The sequence below is a fragment of the Lepidochelys kempii genome, chromosome 5 (assembly GCF_965140285.1).
Source record: "Lepidochelys kempii isolate rLepKem1 chromosome 5, rLepKem1.hap1, whole genome shotgun sequence".
Classification (NCBI taxonomy): domain Eukaryota; kingdom Metazoa; phylum Chordata; order Testudines; family Cheloniidae; genus Lepidochelys; species Lepidochelys kempii.
The window spans coordinates 63,100,125-63,127,531 of record NC_136384.1 but is presented as its reverse complement, the minus strand read 5'-3'; the positions used below and the strand labels follow the sequence as shown (position 1 = coordinate 63,127,531).

Sequence of the window (27,407 nt, the reverse complement as noted above, 5' to 3'; positions counted from 1 at the left end):
AGCGGCCGGAGAGAAGCGGCACTTTCCCCTTCAAAGCCGGCCGGAGAGAAGCGGCGCTTTGAAGGGGAAAGTGCGGCTTCTCTCCGGCCGCTGGCTGCGCGGCTGCCCCTGCTCCTCCTGAGTCCTCCGGCCGGTGCTCGCAGGGCCGCGTTCCGAAAGGGGCTTTAGAGCAGCAGGCCAGGGCCCCGGGCCCCCTTAGCCCAGGGCCCTGAAGCCCCTAAAGCCCCTGCGTTCCGGGGGCCCTGCCTGCCGGGGGTGGGGGAGCAGCTCCCAGAATCGCGGCCCCCAGAATCGTGGCCATGGGGGTGGTGCTGCGCTGCTCAGAGCCACCTGCACACCCCCTGCACCAAACAGGAGCTGCCCCAGGTAAGTGCTCTGCACCTCCTGCCTGCCCCAGCCCTGAGCCTCCTCCCGCACCCCCACCCTGAGCGCCCTCCTGCACCCTAACTCCCTCCCAGACCCCGCACCCCCACCCTGAGCGCCCTCCTGCACCCTAACTCCCTCCCAGACCCCGCACCCCCACCCTGAGCGCCCGCTGTATCACAAAGTGTGAAACCAAGATTTTCAAAAATAATAAAGCATATTCCATCACATTGCTCTCACTAAAAATATTAATAATTTTTGTAGTGAGAGCAAAAAGGTTTTTTGTACCATTAATACATAAAATATTTTTTAAAATATTGTTTATTTCATCTTTATCTCATCGTTTTTTAATTTCTATTTTTTGTGTATGTTTTATAATTTACACAATATAGTAGTACCATAGTACATGTATATAATTTATACATAAATAAATATACATATATTGGGGGTGCGTGCTCAAAAATTTTTTACTAATAGGGGTGCGCGATCAAAAAAGTTTGGAGGCCACTGCTTTCAGTAACATGTTAAATGTTTTGAATAGTATATTATGCTAGTATTCACCTTATTAAGTCAGCCATCACACAGCACAGTTCCACTCTTCCAGCCATTTCCCTATATTTTAGTCATTTGTTTTCCCACAACTAGCAGGCAGCTGAAAATATCAGTCTGATTTTCCTGGTGAGACAAGCTTAGGGCCTCATCCTACAAAACTTTACTTAGATGAGTGATCTTTGCACATTTGAGCAACTATATCTACTCCAATTCAATACTTGTGGAACTAATCATGTGAATACAAACTATTCATATGAATAAGTGTTGACAGGGTTGGGCCCCTACAGTTTGGAAAGCTGAGTTTTTCCATAAAGAAATGTGATTTTTTTTCATATTTCTGCAGGTTGCACATCTGCCCCTAGTCAATCATTGCAGTCCCAATTTCAGCAGACAAAGAATAATTTTCCATACATTTATTATATCTAAACATACTGCATGTATATGAAAACTAAATGGGACAATAACACTTGGTGAGTATTACGATTTTTGTAATGTCTAATATAATTTGTCTTAAAGATAAAACAAGACATTTGACCGAACTCATTTCATTCCATATATTCCCATGGAAAATATTAATATGCACCTTAGATTCCCTGATTTGTGTGTTTGTGTATAGATATATCTCCTTGCAAATCTTTCAGACAACCCCACAAAAAGCCCATTTAGTTGGGCTTTGTGGTGAGGTGGATGAAAAATTCATCTATTCTGAACGCTTTGGTGAGTTTTAGGGTATCTTACAACCTAAGATGCATTGTCAACTGATGTAATATGTATGATTTAATACATGATGTCCCCTTTATGTGTACACAGAATGTTTGCTACAAAATTATACAGAATCTATTATTGTCAAAATAAAACCAGTTCTGTGTTTTTACAGCACCTCGCCTAATGGGGCCGTGGTCCATGACCACAACTCCTAGGCTCCATGGTAATACAAACAGTGCATACTAAATAATAAATAATAATATATCCACAGTCAGTGACAAGTTGCTCACTCTGGACACAGTTCAACAAAGCACACAAACACACAATTAAGTCCATCCTCATTCAAAAAAAGCACTTCAGCATATTTCCAGAGTTAGGCATCTGCTTAAGAGCTTTGCTAATCGTGACCATTATTGAAAACTCTAGAAGTTCCCAACGTTTTGTTTCATCCACAGTGACCAAGTATAATGTGACAATTCTTTTGCTGAACTCCTTTTGTATGTTGGTGCACTTACCAGGTATTTGTGATACTTAGTTGTTTGTTTTGTTTTAAGTGATGCAGTTGTTACGGAGTCTGCCTGACTAAAAATAAGGTTGTACAGTTACACGAGGATGAAAATCAGGAGACATGGAGTAGATGCTGAAGGTAAATAACAAACTCTGGCCCCTGCATGAGTTTTCATAGAATATCAGGGTTGGAAGGGACCTCAGGAGGTCATCTAGTCCAACACCCTGCTCAAAGCAGGACTAATCCTCAAGTAAACGATCCCAGCCAGGGCTTTGTCAAGCCTGACCTTAAAAACTTCTAAGGAAGGGGATTCCACCACCTCCCTAGGTAATGCATTCCAGTGTTTCACCACCCTCCTAGTGAAAAAGTTTTTCCTTATATCCAACCTAAATCTCCCCCACTGCAACTTGAGACCATTACTCCTTGTCCTGTCATCTGCTATCACTGAGAATAGTCTAGATCCATCCTCTTCGGACCCCCTTTCAGGTAGTTGAAAGCAGCTATCAAATCCCCCCTCATTCTTCTCTTCTGCAGACTAAATAATCCCAGTTCCCTCAGCCTCTCCTCATAAGTCATGTGCTCCAGACCCCTAATCATTTTTGATGCCCTCCGCTGGACTCTTTCCAATTTTTCCACATCCTTCTTGTAGTGTGGGGCCCAAAACTGGACACAGTACTCCAGATGAGGCCTCACCAATGTCGAATAGAGGGGAACGATCACGTCCCTCAATCTGCTCGTTATGCCCCTACTTACACAGCCCAAAATGCTGTTAATCTTCTTGACAACAAGGGCACACTGACTCATATCCAGCTTCTCGTCCACTGTATTCCCTAGGTCCTTTTTTGCAGAACTGCTGCCTAGCTGCTTGGTCCCTTGTCTGTAGCAGTGCATGGGATTCTTCTGTCCTAAGTGCAGGACTCTGCACTTGTCCTTGTTGAACCTCATCAGATTTCTTTTGGCTCAATCCTCTAATTTGTCTAGGGCCCTCTGTATCCTATCCCTACCCTCCAGTTTAGTGTCATTTGCAAACTTGCTGAGGGTGCAATCCACACAATCCTCCAGATAATTAATGAAGATCTTGAACAAAACTGGCCATAGGACCGACCCTTGGGTCACTCCTCTTGGTACCGGCTACCAACTAGATGTGGAGCCATTGATCACTACCCGTTGAGCCCGATGATCTAGCCAGCTTTTTATCCACCTTATAGTCCATTCATCCAGCCCATACTTCTTTAACTTGCTGGCAAGAATACTGCGGGAGACCGTATCAAAAGCTTTGCTAAAGTCAAGAAATAACATGTCCACTGCATTCCCCTCATCCACAGAGCCTGTTATCTCATCATAAAAGGCAATTAGGTTAGTCAGGCATGTTTTCTGAACTTGTAACTGAGTATATTTAATCTTTTTTTTTTTTTTGGCGCTTTTTTTTGCGGCAGTTATATTGGGAGTAGGGGCTGTGTTGGGTAAATAATACAGTTAAAACAAAAGTTGAGATTTTTTAAACTTGCTCTCTCGATCTTTTCATTAGACTGCATTGTGCAAATGTTGTTGAGTTACACATTAAAGTTAGCAAAAATAAATAAATCATAAAGCAAGAAAAAGTAGAGTGCAATCCCCCGCCCCCTCTCAACACACACACACAATAAATTATCGAAGGAAGACAAAAGAGGTTCATTAAAAGGTAGGTAGTCAAAACCTGTAAGCTTATTTCTGATTTCTTGGTAGGAACAAGGTGCTTCTTAGCACTGGAAAAAGAGACTCCCCCTGTCATAAATATAAAGGGAAGGGTAACCACCTTTCTGTATACAGTGCTATAAAATCCCTCCTGGCCAGAGGCAACATCGTGTTACCTGTAAAGGGTTAAGAAGCTCAGCTTACCTGGCTGGCACCTGACCAAAAGGACCAATAAGGGAACAAGATACTTTCAAATCTTGCGGGGGGGCTTTTGTTTGTGCTCTTTGTTTATGGGGTTGTTCTCTCTTGGGACTGAGAGAGGCCAGACAGAAATCCATTTTCTCCAACCCATCCGAATCCATGTCTCCAATACTGCAACCAGTATAGGTAAGCCAGGCAAGGCAGATTAGTTTATCTTTTGTTTTATGTGAATTTTCCCTGTGTTAAGAGAGAAGTTTATTCCTGTTTTCTGTAACATTATGGTTTTGCCCAGAGGGGGATCCTCTGTGTTTTGAATCTGAATACCCTGTAAAGTATTTTCCATCCTGATTTTACAGAGGTGATTCTTTTACCTTTTCTTTAATTAAAATTCTTCTTTTAAGAACCTGATTGATTTTTTCCTTGTTCTTAAGATCCAAGGGTTTGGGTCTGTGTTCACCTGTACAAATTGGTGAGGATTATTATCAAGCCTTCCCCAGGAAAAGGGGTGTAGGGCTTGGAGATGTCTTTCCCCAAAATATCCCCCCAAGTGGTCTCTTTCCATGTTCTTTGTTTAAAACGCTTGGTGGTGGCAGCATACTGTTCAAGGCCAAGGCAAAGTTTGTATGTTGGGGAAGTTTTTAACCTAAGCTGGTAAGAATAAGCTTAGGGGGTCTTTCATCTGTACCCTAGAGTTCAGAGTGGAGAAGGAACCCTGACCCCCCCCCCCCACCCACAACACAATTCATTGGTTTGAAAAGGTTGGGGTTACACTTATACAAAAGTTCACTGAAAATACAGAAATACACCCTGTGATTGCTATACAATTTAGTTTCCTTTCTTAGAATATGGGTAAAATCATCCTTCAAAAATAACTAAGAGTCAGGATACATTGGATTGCTTTTTTTTATAATACAGGTAGCGGTTTCTTTTAATGTACTAGCAGACTGCATAGTTGTCTTTATAGGTACAATCCTACAATTGCTCACTTCTCTGGCTCTATTAAAATTAAACTCGTAGTCAAGTGTTTAGCTGGACTGGAGCCACAGTGCTCTGCACTTTGCATGATCCAAGCCTAAATTCCTAACATCTCACCCTCTCTGCTACACCCATGTATACACTTCTCGTAATTTGTGGTTGCTCTGTAACGTCACCCAACATGTTTTCTCTGCTTCTGTTACTTCCCAAAAGATGTGTATATATAGCTTTTAAAAATGCAGGTACCCCCAAGAAATAGAAGATTACACTAAAAGGCCCTTGGACAAGAAAGATGCTTTTATGCCCACTGTCCCTTGATCAGAAGTGACTGTGATGTTTAACTTTTATCCCCTGAAGTACTGCCACTGAAAGCAATACTTCTGCAAATGACATTTCTCCCTTGGAAAGGATGATTGGACAAAGTTTCAGTATAGCTATTCAAAGTTCTTATAGGGATAGTCTTGAGCAAGAATTGCTGGTGCAATTGTTGCATCTTCCATTCTAACCCTTGCCTAGAAAATATTTGGAGCCCTCCACATTTTTAATGTAAAGACTACTTAAAAGAATTACAACTGGGTTTTTAAAGGAGACAAGTAGGTCTTAAGGCATAACATAATAAGCCCAGGAAGTCTTTATGGGGAATATTAAATTCATATCCTTTGATGAAGTAAATAGGAAGGAAAGACCTGTCAGTTCAGACATGAAAAACTGCTTTATGACACAATGACCTTTCTATAGTTTTGCTGCAAACGCTCACAAAGGAAGCATCTCCCTTCTCCTCAAGCATTAATCACAGGAGCCCCACTGTGTCACCTGTCTTAATTTAAACAAGAAAAATACAGACTCCAAGACCCTTTTGATAATGCTAGTCTGCAGTGCAGACTATCAAATTGAAACAAAAATGCTCAGTACAGGTCAGGAAAGAAAAAAAAAAAGATAAAATAAATCTTATTTTGCTATTGGCAAGGGCAGAGATTTAGACAAAAAAATAGAAAATTGAATAACTGAACTTATCTTTCACAGAATGCGATAGTATTTCTCTATTGCACTGACCCCCCCCCCCCCAAAGATGTTATTCATGTTCATTCTAAAAAATTAGGGGAAGCAGGCTTGCTGTGCCAGAAATCTCTCCAAGGACACTAAATAAATAATGTGGGGAAAGAAGCATTATAAAACCAATTAAAGTAGTAGAAGAAATATTAAGCTTCCCTCAGACTCTTCCTTTGAAATTAAGTTATTCTCTACAGTTTTCCAGTAGGCAGGTTTCCCAAGCACAGATACTTAAAGAGATTCCTCCCCTTTCATACCACTCTCACCTGCTTTAATTTACATTATGTCTCCTTTCTTGTGTAGCAGCAAGAAGCATCTCGGCTTGTGCTGAACATTTTTGGTTGGTCGGAATGGCTATTAACTTACCATACTGAAAATATGCTGAGAATTATTCTTAAAAGATTGGGGTACTGTGAAAGATCAAAATGGTATATACAAAGCTGGCAGTGATAATCAGTCTGCTTCTCCAAACACAATGCAGTGTAATCATCTTTCTTATAAAAGCTTGAGTTCTTCTTTCAACACAGTAAATTACACAAAATACTGGGGATTAGAAATACTTTCTCACCATTGGTTGAATCCCATGCAGCTGACTCACTGGGGATTCAGCAGCCACTAGAGGGGAGACAGTCCCTAGTCAAGAGTACTGAGACAGCTGACTGGAGCTAATAAGTCACATACCTAGGGTCCAATTTACTACTCTGCACCTGTGCACAATGTATTTCATAAGCAAACCACAAAGTTCACAGTTGTCTTAGTTATTTAAGTGCTACATCAGTGATATGTGGGGAAAACTGTGTATATTACTCAGCCTTTTAATTACCAACCCCAAGATGCTGGTAGTGTGTTTTTAATTTCTCAAAGCTTTTCCCTTTAAGAAACATTTGCTTCCTGATAGCACAAAATCAGATACACATGATGGAAATCTGTTTGAAAGGAAAGCTCTTCAGAATGAATGTGACAGCAAATGAGAAAATAAAGAGCATGACGAATCAGTCGTCTTGGCTTTGGTCAGAGATGAACAGACTATTATTTTAAAAAATAGCTGCCTAACTTCTGAGGATTGCACACATCTTTAAAGCATCAAAATTCAATGCTATTTCCAGCCTAAGTACAAATGTTTGAAAGCACCAATTAGTACTGCAGTTTCTGGCAAATGACAGTACAGTAAATCTTATCTTTACAACAAAGACAGTAATATATGTTGTACATCACTGGGATAAATAAAACAAGGAGCAAGATTCTTGTACCCACTGTGGCTGATTTATCTGTTATGCCAGTTTAGCTGGCTACCTGGGCATTCACACTGAACTGACAAATCGTCGTGCTTCAAATACCCACCATAGCTGTGTACACCACCCATCCCCAAAACCAGAGGCTGCTCTAAGTTACCCTGGGGACTGCACTGGTCCATGGCATGTCCTAGAATTGTGGGTGGTATAAGGATAATTCAAAGCCACCTTTGCCCACCTGAGAAAATCCTGCCACAGAGGTTTACTGGAGGCTTCTTACTGAAAGATTTAAAAAAATACTTTTTGGATTTGTTTACTTTGTGTATTGAACCACATTTTGTGTCTAGTCAGTTTTACAAAATGGGCAGGACAGAGGAGTTGTGGAACAGGATCTGCCCCTCCCCCCAACTCTCCCTATCTCTAGCTCCCCTTCCCTTTTGTTCTCCCGTACTCTCTTTTTCCCCAGTCTCTTTCTTCACTCATCTTTTACTTTCCTACTCACTGCACCCATAGAATTGCCCCCTTTATACTTGCCAGAGTTTCCTCCTCCCAGATTCCCCCAGTTTTAGCCATCATTAGGTTCAGGCCTCCCTAAAAATTATTCCCATCTCCATTCACCTTCCCGCAATATCCAGTGTCCCACCAGACTCATGTATAGTTTCCAAATTTCCCTTTACATATGTCCTCCAATTTGCTACCTCCCACCACCTGGATTCTTGGCTATTTACAATCTATATGGCTTTATAGTAGGATTCATCTTGTTACCACACTGCTTGGTAAACTTATTCTCCAAGTGGGCATTCACAGTGAATGAGAGTGTTCGTTACATTTTAATGATAGATATGACACAAGCTAAGTTAGTAATTATTGTAACATTAATTTTTTTCAGTTGAACTACTTAAGTTTACTGTACATATGAAAATTCAGTCCAAGTTTTACCATATAAATCACAGCTGCAAAGCTCATAAAAGATTAATAATTTTGCCAGGAACCTCTCTCAGGCTTGATACAGTTCACTTCCTTCTCCTACCTCCTCCATTTTCTTGGTCTTGTTGGTGGATTTGTTTTACAGACATTAGAAAACTGATGTAGTGCCACAGGGACAAACCTATACAAATTGCTTATGTATGTACGTGCGCACACACACACACGAGTAACCCAGCCCAAGAAGCCAAAATAGAAATGCAAAAGGGATTATATCAACCTTCTGTTTGAAAGAGTGAAGTTGTGGCAATTGTTTCAGTTAATGTGACCTTCTGCAGATTACTGGAACCATCCCAATCACCCCCATGGTCTTTATCAGCCTAATTCAGTAAATAGCATTGGGAAGTTTCTTGAATTTCATGGTAAAATCCTATGAGGCAATGGGGTAAAATGGGAAGAAAAAAACAACTGATCCTCAGTGTTAATTTTATAGTATATTAACTGTGGAATCATGTTGAAACTATTTCAGAGACAAGTTGTGTCATGATTCTGTTCTTTTCCGTTCTATATAGGATCTTATACCCCTTCATCACCCTAGTATCTGAGTTTATTTTAATAGTGGTTTCTCATGACTTACATCTATCATGTCTATCACATGTGGTTCATTCTCTCTCAGCAACATGAAAATTGTGTGTGGTGTGCAGTGTTTTGTTTTGGTAGTGTTTTGGGGTTTTTTTAAATGTGTTCATAGTGAAGACAAGCTTGAAGAAATGTGCCGTGCACTTGGAGTGGAAGATGGTGAGGTTTGTGGGGGTCCTTATAGTTCCTGTGTAGGCCCCATAATTGTTACAAAAATCTCTCTCTCTTTTTGTCCACAACAAAAAACAGCAAAGGTTTTTGTAAAATGAAAATGAAACTTGGTTAATGGAAGCAACACTTGAAATGATAGAAATGAAGGAGTGCTGTGTCTGGGATAAGTGAAAACATTTTTGAGGATAGGTTTCAGAGTAGCAGCCGTGTTAGTCTGTATTCGCAAAAAGAAAAGGAGTACTTGTGGCACCTTAGAGACGAACAAATTTATTTGAGCATAAGCTTTCGTGAGCTACAGCTCACTTCATCAGATGCATTCAGTGGAAAATACAGTGGGGAGATTTATATACATAGAGAACATGAAACAATGGGTGTTACCATACACACTGTAACAAGAGTGATCACTTAAGGTGAGCTATTACCAGCAGGAGAGCGGGGCTGGGGGTGGGAGGAACCTTTTGTAGTGATAATCAAGACGGGCCATTTCCAGTAGTTAACAAGAAAGTCTGAGGAACAGTGGGGGGTGGGAGGAATAAACATGGGGAAATAGTTTTACTTTGTGTAATGACCCATCCACTCCCAGTCTTTATTCAAGCCTAAGTTAATTGTATCCAGTTTGCAAATTAATTCCAATTCAACGGTCTTTCATTGGAGTCTGTTTTTGAAGTATTTTTGTTGAAGAATTGCCACTTCTAGGTCTGTAATTGAGTGACCAAAGAGACTGAAGTGTTCTCCGACTGGTTTATGAATGTTATAATTCTTGACATCTGATTTGTGTCCATTTATTCTTTTACGTAGAGACTATCCAGTTTGTACATGGCAGAGGGGCATTGCTGGCACATGGTGGCATATATCACATTGGTGGATGTGCAGGTGAACGAGCCTCTGATAGTGTGGCTGATGTGATTAGGCCCTATGATGGTGTCCCCTGAATAGATATGTGGACACAGTTGGCAACGGGCTTTGTTGCAAGGATAGGTTCCTGGGTTAGGGTTCTGTTGTGTGGTATGTGGTTGCTGGTGAGTATTTGCTTCAGGTTGGGGGACTGTCTGTAAGCAAGGACTGGCCTGTCTCCCAAGATCTGTGAGAGTGATGGGTCGTCCTTCAGGATAGGTTGTAAATCCTTCATGATGCGTTGGAGAGGTTTTAGTTGGGGGCTGAAGGTGATGGCTAGTGGCATTCTGTTATTTTCTTTGTTGGGCCTGTCCTGTAGTAGGTGACTTCTGGGTACTCTTCTGGCTCTGTCAATCTGTTTCTTCACTTCAGCAGGTGGGTATTGTAGTTGTAAGAATGCTTGATAGAGATCTTGCAGGTGTTTGTCTCTGTCTGAGGGGTTGGAGCAAATGTGGTTGTATCGTAGAGCTTGGCTGTAGACAATGGATCGTGTGGTGTGGTCTGGATGAAAGCTGGAGGCATATAGCTAGGAATAGCGGTCAGTAGGTTTCCGGTATAGGGTGGTAACCATGCACTACCATGCTTTCTGAAGTACATGATGTCATCTGTTTAGAAGCAACTGCAAAAAGGAAAGATTCTGCACTTCCCAATGGGATCCACCACTCACATGCAACTGTGGGGCTTTGGAATCATGACATTTTTAGGTACAGAAAGACTATTTTAGGTAATTCTTTAGAGGTGTTTCAGCGTTATCAGACTCAGACTGACGCTTTACAGGAATAGGGTTACAAAAATAGTCTCCGTTAGATTTTTAAAAAAATGATTTAAAAACATTTCTAAAATAGTTTTTCAGTAACATAAGAGATGTACAGCAGTGGTTTTCAAACTGCAGGTCGCGACCCAGTACTGGGTTGCAGAATATAAGGCACTGGGTTGCGGTGGCTCTGGTTAGCATCCCCAACCGGGCCGTTAAAAGTCCCATCAGCAGTGCTAAGACAGGCTAGTCCCTACCTGTTCTGACGCCGTGGTGCTGACACTGGCCAATGGGACCTAGCTGGTGGGGTGGTGCCTGCGAGAGAGAGCTGCCGGAGCCACTTGTGCACCTCCGCCTAGGAGCCGGACCTGCTGCTGGCTGCTTCCGGGGAACAGCGCGGGACGCAGTGCCAGGGCAGGCAGGAAGCCCCACTTACCCGAGGTAAGTCCGTGCCCGAACCCCGCGCCCCAATCCCCTGCCCCAGCCCTAAGCCCCCCAATCCCGGAGCCCCCTCCTGCACCCCAAACCCCTCATCCCCACCCCAGAGCCTGCACCCCCAGGCCAGAGCCCTGACCCCCACCTGTACCCCAACCCCCTGCCCCAGCCCTGAGCCCACCAAATCAAGCCCCCTCCTGCACACCAAACCCCTCATCCCTGGCCCTGCCCGGCAGCTCTCATCCCCGCACTCCAAACCTCTGCCCCATCCCTGAGCCCCTCCCACAGACCAAAACCCTCATCCCCAGCTCCGTTGGGTCACGGGCATCAACAATTTTCTTCAACTGGGTCTCCAGAAAAAAAGTTTGAAAACCACTGATATAGAAAGTTAATGATGATATGGTGTGGCATAAAGGTTAACCAGCATTCCTTTGGGATTCTCTCTTACCTGACAGTATAACACCTTGTCTAAACATAGAGGTGTTAAAATCATGGCTCCCCACTGCTTCCTGGAGCTTTGGGTAGACTAGATACTTTAGATAGACTGACAAAAGCCACGTCAGTGTCACTTTCAGTTTGCATTAAGGTAAAGAAGTGGAATGCAAGTCACTTGCAAAGAAAATCTGGAAACAAATAAATTTCTTCCTTATGTAAGCAGTGTCAGGATGAGCTCCACCCTGACATCTGGTGGTGAGGTGTGGCAAGTTGTGGAAAAGAACTTCAGGGGCCAATCTCATTTGCATAGGCACACCCACCACGCCTAGAATGAGACCATAGCTGCCCAAATGGTCACTTTGGCTGCTGTGGGATCCCCAGTGTCTCTGTTATTGGGGCAGGAAGAATAAATTGTTATTACCCTGATTATGGGAACTGTGCTTGGAACTGTACGTGGCCTTTTGTTACGATGGAGGGATTCACCATCATCTAAGTAGCACTCACTAGGCAAGGGTCATGGGTTCCAAAACTGTGTGAATGGAGAGAGGCTGGGGACAAGTATTAATACTGGTGGCATGGGCCCCTTGGTGAGGGCCTTACATGCTGATTGCACTTCCTCCTCTCTCCACTGTGGAATATCAGAGCTAATTTTGATTTCATTAGAAGTCTAGTTATAGGCTGCTGAGCTCACTTTGGGCTGACAGTGCACCAGCACTGGGGCTCCCCTACTATAAGCTGAATTCACCTAAGAGCTGAAATCACTTAGTGTTGTGTTAAGTAGTGGGGGAGCCTGAAGATATATTGTGGAGCAGTTTGCGGGACGGCTGGTGAAGCAGTTCGACACGGAGCAGTGTGTGGATGGCAGGAGCTGCTTGTGGGCCGTGGAGCTGAGTGAAGGAGTTCGTGGGGCGGCTGGCGGAGCGGAGCGCAGCTGAGCGAAGGAGTTCGTGGGGCGGCGGGCGGAGCGGAGCGCAGCTGAGCGAAGGAGTTCGTGGGGCGGCGGGCGGAGCGGAGCGCAGCTGAGCGAAGGAGTTCGTGGGGCGGCGGGCGGAGCGGAGCGCAGCTGAGCGAAGGAGTTCGTGGGGCGGCGGGCGGAGCGGAGCGCAGCTGAGCGAAGGAGTTCGTGGGGCGGCGGGCGGAGCGGAGCGCAGCTGAGCGAAGGAGTTCGTGGGGCGGCGGGCGGAGCGGAGCGCCGCTATGGAGCTATGGGGCGGTCAGCTTCAGATCACGTAAGGTGCCTCTTACCCCCGTCCCATTTCCACCCAGGTTGGGAGGTAAAGCTCCGCCGATAAACTTTCGAACTCTGGGGCTGCCCTGACCAGGGACAGAGACTTTTGGGGCATTGGACTTTTGGGGTTGCTGGGCTCAAGAACCAAAGGGAAAAGGGCATGCCCCAATTTGCTTGGGGTGGGGTTGTTTTTGCTCATGGGTTGTGTTATGAATCCTGTTGGTGGTGTTTTCCCAACATAATGCCACATTATTTCTCTCTGTTATTAAAAGGCTTTTTGCTACCTCAGACTATGTGCTTGCGAGAGGGGAAGTATTGCCTCTTGGAGGCGCCCAGCGGGGGTGGTATATATTTGTCCCAGGTCACTGGGTGGGGGCTCGAGCCGGTTTGCATTGTGTTATTGGAATGGAACCCCTAGATATTGAACCCGGCCCTTGTTGCTGCCAACTCTGACGGGCAGAAGGGTTACATTTTTGGGGGCTCGTCCGGGATCGCCTGGGTCAGTACCCCTCGCAAGCACCTGTTGAGTGATCCACTACATTGGGAAACAATTTATATTTTTTTTTGTTTGTGCTTATATTTTGAGGAAATTACTGTTTGTATAATGGCTAATACGTCAGGTTTGTTGGGCCCTGGCTCAGCAGCTTCTAGCTCGGAGGCTGCAGCCTCGGCTAATGATTGGACAAAAGCTCTGGGGCAAATATTGGAAAAGGTTGTGCTGCCCCATGCTGAGTCAGACTCTTGTCGTAAGTTAAGATTATTTGCTGGGGAGGAGGAGTTTGAACCCTGGTTAGAGCATACCACTGAAATGCTGCAAGAGTGGGCCGTACCAGATGCAGAAAAGCGAAGATGCCTTATAGAGAGCCTTGGCGGCCCAGCATTAGATGTGATTCGCACCCTGAAGCTCATTGACCCTGGGGTCAGTGTGAAGGACTGCCTAGAGGCCCTTGAACACAACTTTGGGAGCGTAGAGGGCCCTGAAGACAGCTACTGTAAGTTCCTTAATTCCCGACAACAAAAGGGCGAGAAGGCTTCAGCCTACATACAGAGACTGGAGAGACTGCTTCAGAGAGCTGTCATGAGGGGAGCAGTGACTGCTGAGCAGATGGATCAGACCAGACTGGCTCAAATTGTAAGAGGAACTCAGTATCAGAACCCGATTCTACTTCATCTCCGGCTAAGAGAACGACGGGAACATCCCCCAAGTTACTCCCAGCTGATAAAAGAGGTCCGAGAGGAGGAAGAAAGGCAGGCTGCCAGTGAGTTTTGGGAAGCCCAAACATCGGAGCCAGCCAGCACAACACCACTGCAAATGGCCAGTGTACTGATGGTGAGCACCAGAGAGGAACTTGCCCAACAAATGCAGGTCCTGACGGAACGGATAGCTGAGCTGCAAAGTACCGTTGACCGAGTTAAGACTTCTAGGAATAAGAAGCCTCAAACTGTGGCGATTGAGAAGCCCGCACTTAGAGCCACCATCCCCCCCAGGCGAAGGGGGAAAGGTCAATTCTTCTGCTACCGATGTGGTCAGGATGGACACAGTGCTGCCAAGTGCCGTAATGAAGAAAACCCCTCCTTAGTGTATGGAAAGCTGAGGATCAGTTGGGAGAGATCCGGTAGCTGCCAGAGGGTCTGGGGACGGGGACCCCCCCAGGTCTGCAGGATTTGAAGATTCCCCCCAGAAAAGACTGTCCAGCTGGGATCCCTGCAGGACTGATAGGGCCTCGAGCAGAGGTCATGGTGAGGATCGAAGGGGTGGAGTGTAAAGCAGTGCTTGACACTGGATCTCAAGTGACTATTATATTTCAGTCATTCTACCAACAGATGCTTAGGCACCTGCCTATACAGCCACTGACTGGCCTTGGCCTATGTGGCCTTAGCATGGATGAATACCCCTATCAAGGGTATGTCATAGTGCACCTGGAATTCCCAGAGGAGGTTGCTGGGGTAAGAGAAGAGGTAGACACAGCTGCCTTAATATGCCCTGACCCTAAAGGGACTTCTGATGTGTCTGTGCTGATAGGGACCAACTCCAGTCTCTTCAAGGTACTCGCGGATTACTGCAGAAGGCGGGCTGGGGACCAGTACCTGAATACCCTGATGATCCATACGCTTTGTGCTGAAGCCTATAGGAAAATTGAGAGCGCTAAAAGGGACACATCTGAGCTACCGCTTGGGGCACTGAAGTACGCGGGCACAACCCCCTTAGTAGTGCCTGCAAGGACGGAGCAAGAAGTGCTTGTCATGAGTACCTGTCTGAAAGGCAGTAAAGGGACGTTAGCAATGATAGAGCAGCCGATGGGAGGAGAGCTCCCTGAAGGAGTGCTGGTCCCCAGTGGAGTCATAACCCTACCTGCTGAAGCCCAGGAAAGGGTGACTATACTGATTGCTAATGAAACGAGTCGTGATATTTTTGTGAAGCAAGGACAAAAGATAGCAGACCTCTTTGAGCCTGAGTCGATTGTAAAACCCCAGTATGAAACTCCAGTTCCGGCAATAGACCCAGCAAAGTTTGACTTTGGAGATTCACCAGTGTACGAGGACTGGAAAGATTGCCTGAGGAAGAAACTTTGTGAAAGATCCAAGGTGTTCTCACTGCATGAGTGGGATGTGCAAAAGGAGTAGAGCACAATATCAGACTACATGACTCTCGACCTCTCAGGGAGAGATCTAGGAAGATTGCTCTCTCTGAGATGGAAGATGTGCGACATCATCTTCAGGAGCTGGCTGCGAATGGCATCATTACAGAGTCCCGCAGCCCATACGCCTCACCCATTGTGGTAGTCCGCAAAAAGAATGGGAAAATCCGGATGTGTATTGACTACCGCACCCTAAACAGCCGTACGGTGGTCGACCAGTACACTATGCCTCGAGTGCAAGACGCCTTAGACTGTTTGCTGGGAAGCCAGTGGTTCTCTGTGTTGGATCTTCGAAGTGGATACTACCAGATCCCTCTGGGAGAAGAAGATAAGGAGAAGACAGCCTTCATCTGCCCATTAGGGTTTTATCAGTTCGAACGCATGCCCCAAGGGATTTCTGGAGCACCTGCCACCTTTCAACGTCTCATGGAGAAAGTTGTGGGAGACATGAATTTACTGCAAGTGTTAGTTTATTTGGATGACCTGATTGTGTTTGGAAGAACCTTAGAGGAGCATGAAGAAAGACTTCTTAAAGTGCTTGATAGGTTGGAGGATTATGGTCTGAAGCTTTCAATTGACAAATGCCAGTTCTGCAGAACCTCAGTGAAGTATGTGGGTCACATTGTGTCCCAAGAAGGTGTGAGTACTGATCCTGATAAAATAGAAGCACTCACTACATGGCCACGTCCAAGTAACTACAGAGAACTCAAGACCTTCCTTGGATTTAGTGGCTACTACCGCAGATTTGTGAAAAACTATGCTACGATTGTAAAGCCTCTGAATGATCTTACCAGGGGACATCAGTCCAGCAAGAACAAATCTAAGTCCAAGAATAAGGGGAGGTCCCCAAAGCCTCCTGTGCAGAGACACAATGGCCCCTTTGCACCATTTGGGCCACGGTGGGATGAGAGATGTGAAAGGGCTTTTCAAGAAATCATTACTTGCCTAACTCATGCTCCAGTCCTAGTTTTTGCTGACCCAAGCAAACCATTTATCCTGCATACTGATGCCAGTTTGGAGGGTCTGGGAGCAGTCCTGTACCAGGAAGTGGAAGGCAAATGTAAACCTGTAGCCTTTGCCAGCCGAGGATTGTCTGATAGTGAAACTCGCTATCCCACCCACAAGCTGGAGTTTTTGGCCTTGAAATGGGCCATCACTGAGAAATTTCGAGACTACTTGTATGGTGCTCAGTTCCAGGTGTGGACAGACAACAATCCACTGACTTACGTGTTAACAAGTGCTAAGCTGGATGCTACAGGGCAGAGATGGGTGGCCGCCTTGGCTAGCTATGAGTTCAGCATTCAGTACCGATCAGGGAGAAGCAATGTAGATGCAGATGCATTGTCCAGGCGTCCGCAGGCTCCAGAAGTTGCTGTGATACCCACAGATGGAGTGAGAGCTATTTGCAGTGTGAGTCGCCGAGAGCCAGAGGCCCGTGAAGACTTTCAGGGATGTGTTGCAGAAGCTTTGGGCCTGCCCCCTGAATGCATGCCTTCTGCTTCGGTGAACTATATTGCATTAGACCAATCTCCTTTGCCCATGCTCAATGCGGCTGACTGGCAAGAAGCCCAGCGGCAAGATATTGACATTCGTGATACACTACTTGCCAAAAGGGAGGGGCAAAGCCCAACTGCGGTTGTCCCACCTAACCCGGAGGGTAAACTACTATTGAGAGAATGGACCAAACTAAAACTGATTCAGGGAGTGCTACACCGAATGACCACTGACCCTTTACAAAAAACAACGAGCACAACTAGTACTGCCAAAAAAGTACAGAGCCCTGGCCATGAGGGCCCTGCATGATGACTTTGGGCATTTAGGGATGGAGAGGACCCTGGAACTTATTCGTAGTAGGTTCTATTGGCCCCGAATGGCTGAAGATGTTCACAGGAAATGTGAGACTTGCGCTCGATGTGTTCAAAGGAAAACTCTGCCCACGAGGGCTGCATATCTCAAGAACATCACCAGCAACAAACCTTTGGAGTTGGTATGCATTGATTTCTTGTCTGTAGAGGTAGACAAGAGGAATGTTGGAAACATTCTAGTAGTGACTGACCATTTTACACGGTATGCACAAGCATATCCCACACGTGATCAGAGGGCCACCACCGTTGCTCGAGTATTGTGGGACAAATATTTCTCAGTCTATGGATTTCCGGCTCGGATACACTCTGATCAGGGGCGGGATTTTGAGAGTCACCTTCTGAAGGAGGTGCTGAAGATAGCAGGAATTAAAAAGTCTAGGACAACGCCTTATCACCCCCAAGGTGATCCTCAGCCAGAGAGGTTCAATCGAACCCTATTAGATATGTTGGGAACTTTGCGACCAGAGCAGAAGGCAACCTGGAGCCAGCATGTCGCATTTCTGGTGCATGCCTACAATGCCACAAAGAACGATGCTACGGGAGTCACCCCATATCTCTTGATGTTTGGGTGAGAACCAAGATTACCCATAGACTTGTGCTTTGGTGTATCAGAGGATGGAGATAGCTATGAAACTCATCAGCAATATGTATCCCGACTAAGAGAAAAGCTGCGGGATGCTTATCGCTTAGCTACCGCTGCGGCTCGGAAGAACGCAGACCGCAACAAACATTGATATGATGCTAGAGTGCGTTCGCAGGAGCTCCAGCCGGGGGACAGAGTCCTGCTGCGAAATTTGGGTATTGCTGGCAAACACAAGATAGCTGACAGATGGAAGGCAATACCTTACCTTGTGATGGAAAAGCTGGGAGATCTGCCGGTCTACAAGATCAAACCTGAAGACGGTCCAGGGCAAATAAAGATGGTGCATAGAAACCTTTTGCTCCCTGTGCGGGAATTGGTAAGCACCCCTTGTGAGATGGGCCACGGCAGGGCCGCCGGGCAGAACAGAGGTGCTAGACCAAAGCCGCCATCCAACACAGACAGTGGGCCCCCTGCAGCTAACTTACCCCTATTCTGCACATCTGAGAGTGAGTCTGAGGAGGAAGACACAACCCTGGTGTATCCTGGGATGGAGACAAGATTTCAGTCTCGATCAGCTGAACCAAACGAGAGTTTTCCCTCTTCCGCCCTAAACCCAATGGCGGAACTATTTAGGCCCCTTTCTGATACCCCGGTGCTGCTGATGAGACCCCCCTGTGATGACACACACAGGTTATTGGACAATGGGGACAGACAGGTAGAGGATGTCCTGGGCACCTTGGACCCTCCAGCGTTAGAACTAGGAGTGCAGGGGCCTACGCCAGTAGCCGAGGGACCCTCCAGGGAAGCCTCTCCATCCGTCACTCAAGAGGATGTTCCCCTTACTTCGGCAACAGAGATTCTCAATAGACGAGACAGGGTGATAAGACCAGTGAAACGGTTAACTTATGATGCACCTGGGGTGACTAGTGAGGAGCCAATACATTTAGCACACAGGCTTGTGGAAGCTAAAGTGGGCTTCCTGTGGCCCTTTGGAGGAAACCAATGAGTTGGTATAAAGGGAGTGTGATTTGTCGGGACGACAAAGTCTCGGCTGGGGGGAGGATGTAAGCAGTGTCAGGATGAGCTCCACCCTGACATCTGGTGGTGAGGTGTGGCAAGTTGTGGAAAAGAACTTCAGGGGCCAATCTCATTTGCATAGGCACACCCACCACGCCTAGAATGAGACCATAGCTGCCCAAATGGTCACTTTGGCTGCTGTGGGATCCCCAGTGTCTCTGTTATTGGGGCAGGAAGAATAAATTGTTATTACCCTGATTATGGGAACTGTGCTTGGAACTGTACGTGGCCTTTTGTTACGATGGAGGGATTCACCATCATCTAAGTAGCACTCGCTAGGCAAGGGTCATGGGTTCCAAAATTGTGTGAATGGAGAGAGGCTGGGGACAAGTATTAATACTGGTGGCATGGGCCCCTTGGTGAGGGCCTTACATGCTGATTGCACTTCCTCCTCTCTCCACTGTGGAATATCAGAGCTAATTTTGATTTCATTAGAAGTCTAGTTATAGGCTGCTGAGCTCACTTTGGGCTGACAGTGCACCAGCACTGGGGCTCCCCTACTATAAGCTGAATTCACCTAAGAGCTGAAATCACTTAGTGTTGTGTTAAGTAGTGGGGGAGCCTGAAGATATATTGTGGAGCAGTTTGTGGGACGGCTGGTGAAGCAGTTCGACACGGAGCAGTGTGTGGATGGCAGGAGCTGCTTGTGGGCCGTGGAGCTGAGTGAAGGAGTTCGTGGGGCGGCTGGCGGAGCGGAGCGCAGCTGAGCGAAGGAGTTCGTGGGGCGGCTGGTGGAGCGGAGTGCAGCTGCGCGAAGGAGTTTTGTGGGGCGGCTGGCGGAGCGGAGCGCCGCTATGGAGCTATGGGGCGGTCAGCTTCAGATCACGTAAGGTGCCTCTTACCCCCGTCCCATTTCCACCCAGGTTGGGAGGTAAAGCTCCGCCGATAAACTTTCGAACTCTGGGGCTGCCCTGACCAGGGACAGAGACTTTTGGGGCATTGGACTTTTGGGGTTGCTAGACTCAAGAACCAAAGGGAAAAGGGCATGCCCCAATTTGCTTGGGGTGGGGTTGTTTTTGCTCATGGGTTGTGTTATGAATCCGGTTGGTGGTGTTTCCCCAACATAATGCCACATTGTTTCTCTCTGTTATTAAAAGACTTTTGCTACACTCAGACTATGTGCTTGCGAGAGGGGAAGTATTGCCTCTTGGAGGCGCCCAGCGGGGGTGGTATATATTTGTCCCAGGTCACTGGGTGGGGGCTCGAGCCGGTTTGCATTGTGTTATTGGAATGGAACCCCTAGATATTGAACCCGGCCCTTGTTGCTGCCAACTCTGACGGGCAGAAGGGTTACACTTAGGAAAGTCAAATAAACCAAGCCTGATAGAAAAGACAAGCCCTGTCTCCTGTAGGAAAACAGAGAGGCAAGGTGGGTGAGGTAATATCTTTTATTGGACCAACTTCTGTTGGTAAAAGAGACAAGCTTTAGAGCCACACAGAGCTCTTCTTCAGCTCTGGGAGAGGTAAGAAATGCAGCAGTGTGCACCATATCAGTTGTTTTAATTACTAGTTACTCTAGCTGCAGTGGGTTCCAGAAGCACACAGGGGGCTTTCAGAGCCACAGGAGGCTCTTTGTTTTTAAACCTTCTTAATAAATAATGCCATGTAAGTTGCAAAGTCAAGGCAGTGCTACTTATATGGTGATCTCATGCAGTTTTGACTTACAGTGCTGCTTGTTCATTTCTGTTCCACCCTTTCTTTCACTTATTTTCTCTCCCACCTTATTTCACTTTTCTTTTATTTTTAATTTCTCCTTAAGCTTCCCCAGTAACCCTGTTAATTTGTTGATTTTTGTTGATTTCTTACTTACTTTCTCTCTCTCTCTGTACAAGGCTTCCATTTTTCTACTTCCTGTCCACTGGACATTTAGTTGGGACAGAAACTCAACTAGTGTAAATCGGCATAGAGTTCTTTACTTCAACAGAGAGAAGCCAATTTACTCTAGCTGCTGATTTGACTCAATAGACTCTTAATGAATCACTAGCAAGGAAAAGGAAAGATTTACTACTGAGATTATATATGCTGTAAGAGTTAAATAACCACAAAAAAGAGACCCCTAGAACTTATTTTGGAGGTCTTCAGAATATTGATTTTATCCCTAATCTGAACCTAGATCTGAATTCAACATTTGCAATTTTATGACAGGCTACACTAAAACCCTGAACACCTCTGATTTGTGTGAGGTTGAGATCCAGATCCAGATCTCATCAGCTTCAGTCCATCAGTTAATATGCAAACCACACTGATAGAAACAAGGGCCAAGAAATGTGGTAATAATAGAAATAGTGAAATATTATAATGCCTATATCTCTGACCTTATCTTCTGTCAAGTCTCCTTGTCATCTGTTTTCCACAAATGGTGAAAAACTTTCTCTTCTTTGTTCCTTTCTTTCACTCGCCATATTTTCTTCCAAATTGCCCCAGATGAACACCCTCCTTTATTACTGAGCCGCTAACCTTGACTCATTCAAATCCATCCTAAAAACTCACTTCTGCCATCTCACTGACAGGAAAGGAGGACTGAAAACCCAGTGTTAACAGATGTATGCATGCCTTACAGAGTAATAAAGTGATCTTATTATTGGTCCCTTGTCCCTCCTTTCATACCATCTTTGTTGTCCCCCCCACTTTTTGACTATTCACAACCCTCATTTGTTGTATTATGTCATATTTAGATTACAAGCTTTTTAGGGCAGAGGCAATGTCTTTACTGTGGGGGTTTTTTGAGGACATAACACATGAATTAATAACAATTATTAAAAATTGGAAGCTGTGATAGTTAAACTGTGCATTTTCATTCTTGTTTTCATTCATCTCTGACGACAGTTTCCTGAATGAAGGATCTTTGATTCTGGAAATTACCCCCACCCAAAGAGGTTGGGATGGATGTGTATCTGTGGGCCCCATACCACCTCTGCACTGGCTGGTCACACAAAATGGAGAATCCTACACTATACTGTGCTCCCATTTCTACCTTGTGCCAAGGAGCTGGGGAAGGAATTGTGCTTCTGGAGGCCCAGTTCTTCCTTGTGCTATCCCTGGGGCATAGGGCAGAAAGCCAAAGCCCCACGGCCTGGGTCTGAAGCCTGAGCAACATGGCTTCGCAGGGCCCCCTTTGGCATGGTGCCCCAGGTAATTGCCCTGCTTGCTACCCCTTAACGCTGGCCCTGGCTTTTATATGCAGAAAAACAGTTCTTGCTTCACAGGTGGGCCATGGAGTTTTTATAGCATGTGCGGGGGAGGGGTGCAGGGAGGGCTCAGAAGGAAAAAGGTTGCGAACCTGTGTGCTATGCTATCACATATGGGATATATCCAGCTCCTCCTGAAGTCAATGAAAAGGCTTCCATTAACTTCAGCTGAGCTGGTTTGAGTGCTTTGTCTTATACCTTTTGGATCATAAAATGTATCAACATTTAATCTTAATATAACATTTGTGGGAAAAGAAATGAAAAAACTGAAGGGCAAGATACCTGAAAAGGGGAATTCAGACACCATGTGGTAAGAGGTAATCGATTGGTAGTTTAAAACAGGAATTATTGCAGAATTTTCTGGGTGAAGTTCTAAGTCCCATGTTATGCAAGATGTCACACTAAATGATGACAATGGTCCTTGCCGGCCTTGAAATCTATGAACAATATATTGTATGGTATGGGTCTGATTCTCCATTTTACTTCTGCAATTTGATGCCAGTGGAACTCTGTTGAATCCACTAGGGCAACACCAATGAAAAACAGGTGAATCAAGCCCCGCTCTCACGTTGTGGTGGTAATCACATGGACAAGGACATGAATATCACTGTGCATGAGTTTTCTACACTCCCTCAGTGGAGTGATAGCCTTATAAGGAATAGTGTACTCCAGTGCTGCATAATATTATCCTTTTTCTTCTCTCCATCTGTCTCTGTCATACACATGTGTGCTTTCCTCATTTCTAACATTTCACATTTGCCTACATTACAATCTTCACTTATCTAAAGTGTGTCAGGGACTATGCAAAGACCCATTTTATTCCCCAACCCATCTCACTTCACTCTTCTCCCATCATTTTATGATGTAGAGGTTTTTTTTTTATTTTTTGCCAGGAAGCTGCCTGCATTATGAGGGGGAGGGAAACCTGCTGTAGAGGGTTTTACTGAACATAGATTATCATACTATTAAAATAATAAAAAATCAAGTCACATTAAACATTCACACTCATATGGTGAAGAAATGTCCAGTGCTTTTTAAAAAAATCCAGTAAGCCAGCCATGCTCAGCCAAGGCTGCCTGACTCTATTGTGTGAAGCCTGCTGGATTTCTGCCAATACTCACCTTACTGTGACACCAGCCAGCAGGGACCTTTGTGCATCCAGGCTGAAATTAATTCCACATTACAGTGAACACAAAAGAACAAAAACCTTATTATATTAATCCCTTTTTGGAAGATGAAGCTAATCCTCAGTCCCTAAATATTAAACATAACACTGATATTACAGCAGAGAGATAATACCCTTGCCTTTATCTTGGCCAGCCCTTGTCATCTTAATGAGGCAACAAATGCAATAGGCTGGGTGCTCATGAATGAAAGGGGCCTCCAACTAGATGAGGAGTCAGGTTCCAGTATCAAAGCGTGCCTTGTGTTCCCACACAACACCGTGCTGCTAATCTCCCATAGAAAACATCCCTCTACATAACCTAAGGTTTCATGCTATACAAGGCATTATGTGGCAAAAATTATGTTTGAGTTCTTAAATAATCGTATTTTACTCAAAACATATTTGTTACTGACTGCACTGTTAAGGCAGGAACACCTAAGTTTGGAATCAACACATTAGGATGGGCATTCATTGGTGCCAGGCAGTGCCATGTTATTCCTATTAGAGACATTTTTCTATCGATGCAAGGGAATGATTGTAATGCAGTGATGGTGGAGTGTAGTTATATGTTCATTCTCTCACCAAATCTTCTTTCTTGTTGTGTTAGAGTGTCGTATCCTATAAGCAGTTTGGGTGAGAAGGCCATGAAGCAGCATTCAGCAAACTGAAACAATCTCATACAGAAGAAGAGACAGGCTCTGTGAAAAGGTGGTTCTGTTTCAACAACAAGAAAAAGATATACCACTCTAGGTTTTCCACCACCTGTATGAGAGACTGGGCCAGACTGTTATGTATACAATGGCCTTCACTGGCGCACTGCAAAGTCACCTCTACCCTTGGTGGAGTTCCAGAGGGATTGGGTCTCCAATGGCAAAGAAACCCTTTCTTTGTGCCAGAAACCTGAACTTCGGTGATCATGCCTAGTGGCTGGAGCAGGAATCATACCTACTGGCCAGAGCACAAGTCAGTAGCCAGGAATAGGAGTCAGAGGCCAGGTCTGAGGGGTCAGAGGCCAGGTCTGAGGGGTCAGAACCAAAGTCAGGAATCAGAACCATGGGTCAGAGCCAGGTTACCTGGAGTGAGGGAAGGCAGGAGGAGGGCTGGGACCAAGGCAGAGGCAGGAACTATTGCAGCTGTGGGTATACGCTTTGAGTAGCCACCAAAGTGCTGCTCCTGCTGAGCTTAAGACCTGGCCTACTAACCAGGGACAGGGTAAGGTGTTGCGCTCCTGGGGCCTGGGAGTGGGGGCTTGCTCCACCCACCCGGAGTTCCTGGCAGGAAGTGGGTCAGGGTACAGGGGCTTGCCCTGCTCCACCCACCCCCAAAGCATGGCAGGTGGGTGGAACAGGGCAAACCCCCGCAGCCCAACTCCACTCCCTGGCGGGAGTATGGGGATGCTCATTTTTCAAGGATCCCACAATTGGTCGGGGCCCCTGGCCATGGATCCCATTGGCCCAGTGGCTAATCTGTCACTGCTGCTGACTCTTCCCATTAGTCAGCCAGCATAGCCAATCAGGCAGCCTACTACAGGCCAGCTGTGCTAACCAGAGACTGGCTCTGTTACAGGCCCTGATTCCTGACAGTGTGTGCCCACATTCAAGAAATAGACATGTGCTGCACCATCCATTTGGACAATGCAGAATGCTGCCCCCACAGCATAACCAGCTAGCTCTTCAGGCCAGTGAGAAGGGATGGAACTGTGAGCCTGGCCCTCCAGTCCTCCCTGTAGAGTTATTTGTGTTCCCCAGGGATGCTAGGAAGAATCCATTCCTGGGCTCCCTAAATGCAGGGACTACAGTTGTCCTTGGGTATTGCACAGGAGGTTCAAGGCACAGGCAGAAAGGCTCCTTGCTTCTTTTCCCCTTTGTACCTGCACTCGGGCCAGACACAAGTTGGCTCAGAGAACGAGACAACTCAGTGTAATAGGTGTGATCCATCCTGTAGCTGTTTTAACTGTGAAAGTGCCAGTAAAGTCCATAGGAATTTTGAGTTTGGAAGATGGGCTACCAGATAGAAGTCTTTAAAAAGAATAAAATTACTTTATAAAAATAATTTAAAAATAAGAGTCAGATTTAGATGTATTATGGACTTATTTATTAATATTGTAACTTATATTGAGAAGAGACTGCAGTTGCTCAGCAAAGCCTGCCCCCACAGTGCAAAGGGATGGAAGGGGTGTGGTAAAGGTGGCTGAGGAACACAGTGAATCCTCACCCCTGGAGAAAGCCCTGAGAGGTCACTATATGCCTCTCTCCCTCTGATAAGTCCTTAGTGGGGTACCACAAACCTGACTGCCACAGAGAAATGAAATTTACATGTTTGTAAGCCAGGAGAGGCAGGCTTTGGTTGGTTTGGTGTTTTGTTTTTGTTTTTATTTGCAATGTGTATTTGGATTATTAAGATGATAAAAATTCATCAACTAATTATATCTCAGTATGGGGGTCAAAAGCTGAACTCAAGAGAGAGAGAGTGTGAGCAGCTACTTTAAGGGCAGCAGCTAGCAAAAACTGTGTTTGTGATATAAAGCCTAAAAGGGGGTAAATCAATGGTGTATATTTTTTTCCTCAAAGCCATTAGCATAATTCATTCCCATTCTGATTGGGAGAAGATCCAGCATAGAACTTTTTCCTTAAAACCTTTACTCATTGTATTCCTTTTATATGGAATCACAAAGCAGCAGGAATTAACAGAAGCAAGCTGATTCTGCTGCTAGACAACAGGGGAATCAACGATTTCAATTATAAATTCAATGCCAGTACTGTGTATCTAAAATGAAAATGCTCCCTCATTATTTTAGAGTTCACCCAGACCCCATGGTAAGGGACAAGTCAAGTACATTTGAACCTCCTTCAGGACAAGTCTAAAAGTAATTTGAGCAAATTCCAGACGAAAACACTTCTCACCATTTCCCCCAAACTTCCTGAAAATAACAGTGAGCAGGAACTTGAATGTATGAAGACAAGATTTCAAAGAGCTGTGCAAGAGCCTAAATTGTACATATAGCTAGTGAACCCACAAAAATTGAGATGAAGGAAAGTGGGTTAGGGCACTAGCCTAGGACTTGGGAAATCCAGGTTAAATTCCCCGCTCCATCATGGACTTCCTGTGTGACTTTGGGCAGGTCACGTTGCCCCCCTATACCCTAGCTCCCCGTCTGTAAAATGGGGATAACAGTACCTCGCACAGATCTTGTGACAATACATAAAAGATTGTGAGGTGCTCTGTAATGAGGGCCATATCAGTATCTTAGATGGAAGCCCTGTATTTATGCCTGCAAACTTTTGTTAGCATGGGCAAACTGGGTACCGGCACAAACAGCTAAATATTTGCTCACCCAAACATGGGATATCACAGGTGCAGAAGATGCACATGCATTTTGCATGCTCACTCTTCTTATGTGCCTTTGAAAATGTGACAAGTAGTAAAGAGAGCAGAAGTTAAACAATTTTTTTTTTACACAGTCTAAGATTTGGAGTATTTAGATTATCCTGGTTGTTTCCAAATAGATTTTTAAAAGTGAGGGGGACCCTGGGTATACAAGTCCAATAATGAATACCAGGAGGATGTATTATTAAGCCTACATGATCAATTTTAAGAGAAGTTATCATGTGGAAAAATCAAACGTAGCTACAAGGTACTGGCAGGAAAGTCCAAACCTTTGAAAACTGAAAATAAAATAGATGGAAAAATCCCTGATTTAAAGACAGGATTTGTACATATCTAATATCAAAGGCATATAAATCTTATGTTACAAATGAAAATGGTAACTCTTCCTCCAGAGTACTTTGGGAAAGGAAGACAAAATTGCAAATCTCACAGAAAACAATGAGTAAAGTACTCTGACTCGCACAAGCTCCATCACAATTACATCGGACTTTGATGGGGTCTGTTGTTTTTAAAATGTACAATTTAAAATTCTAACACACACCTTATAAAATTGAGAGATGGGGGCTAATACCTATGGACAAGAGGTGGCATTAAAATGTCGGAATGCCAAGAAGGGAGGACCTTTCATTTGGAATGTCAGAAATATATTGCTTATGGGAAAAGCATCCCAGTGTCTGAGTGAAATGTTTCAGAAATGGATACTCACTGAATGTGTCCTGAGCATTCTGGAAATCTCAGTACATTAGATAGCCACATTTTATGT

The 27,407-nt window shown here is 45.2% G+C and overlaps 1 long non-coding RNA gene across 2 annotated transcripts; it reads left to right on the top strand.

Annotated features, from left to right (window-relative positions):
- On the top strand, nucleotides 1–27,407 carry LOC140911473 (uncharacterized). Of its 2 annotated transcripts, XR_012158982.2 has the most exons (5): nucleotides 1–366; nucleotides 1,259–1,385; nucleotides 2,175–2,266; nucleotides 6,332–6,456; nucleotides 23,865–27,407. It is a non-coding gene; the product is annotated as an uncharacterized LOC140911473 (long non-coding RNA). The 2 variants fall into 2 exon arrangements; XR_012158981.2 differs by lacking the exon at nucleotides 23,865–27,407 and having other exon boundaries at nucleotides 5–366; nucleotides 6,332–7,407.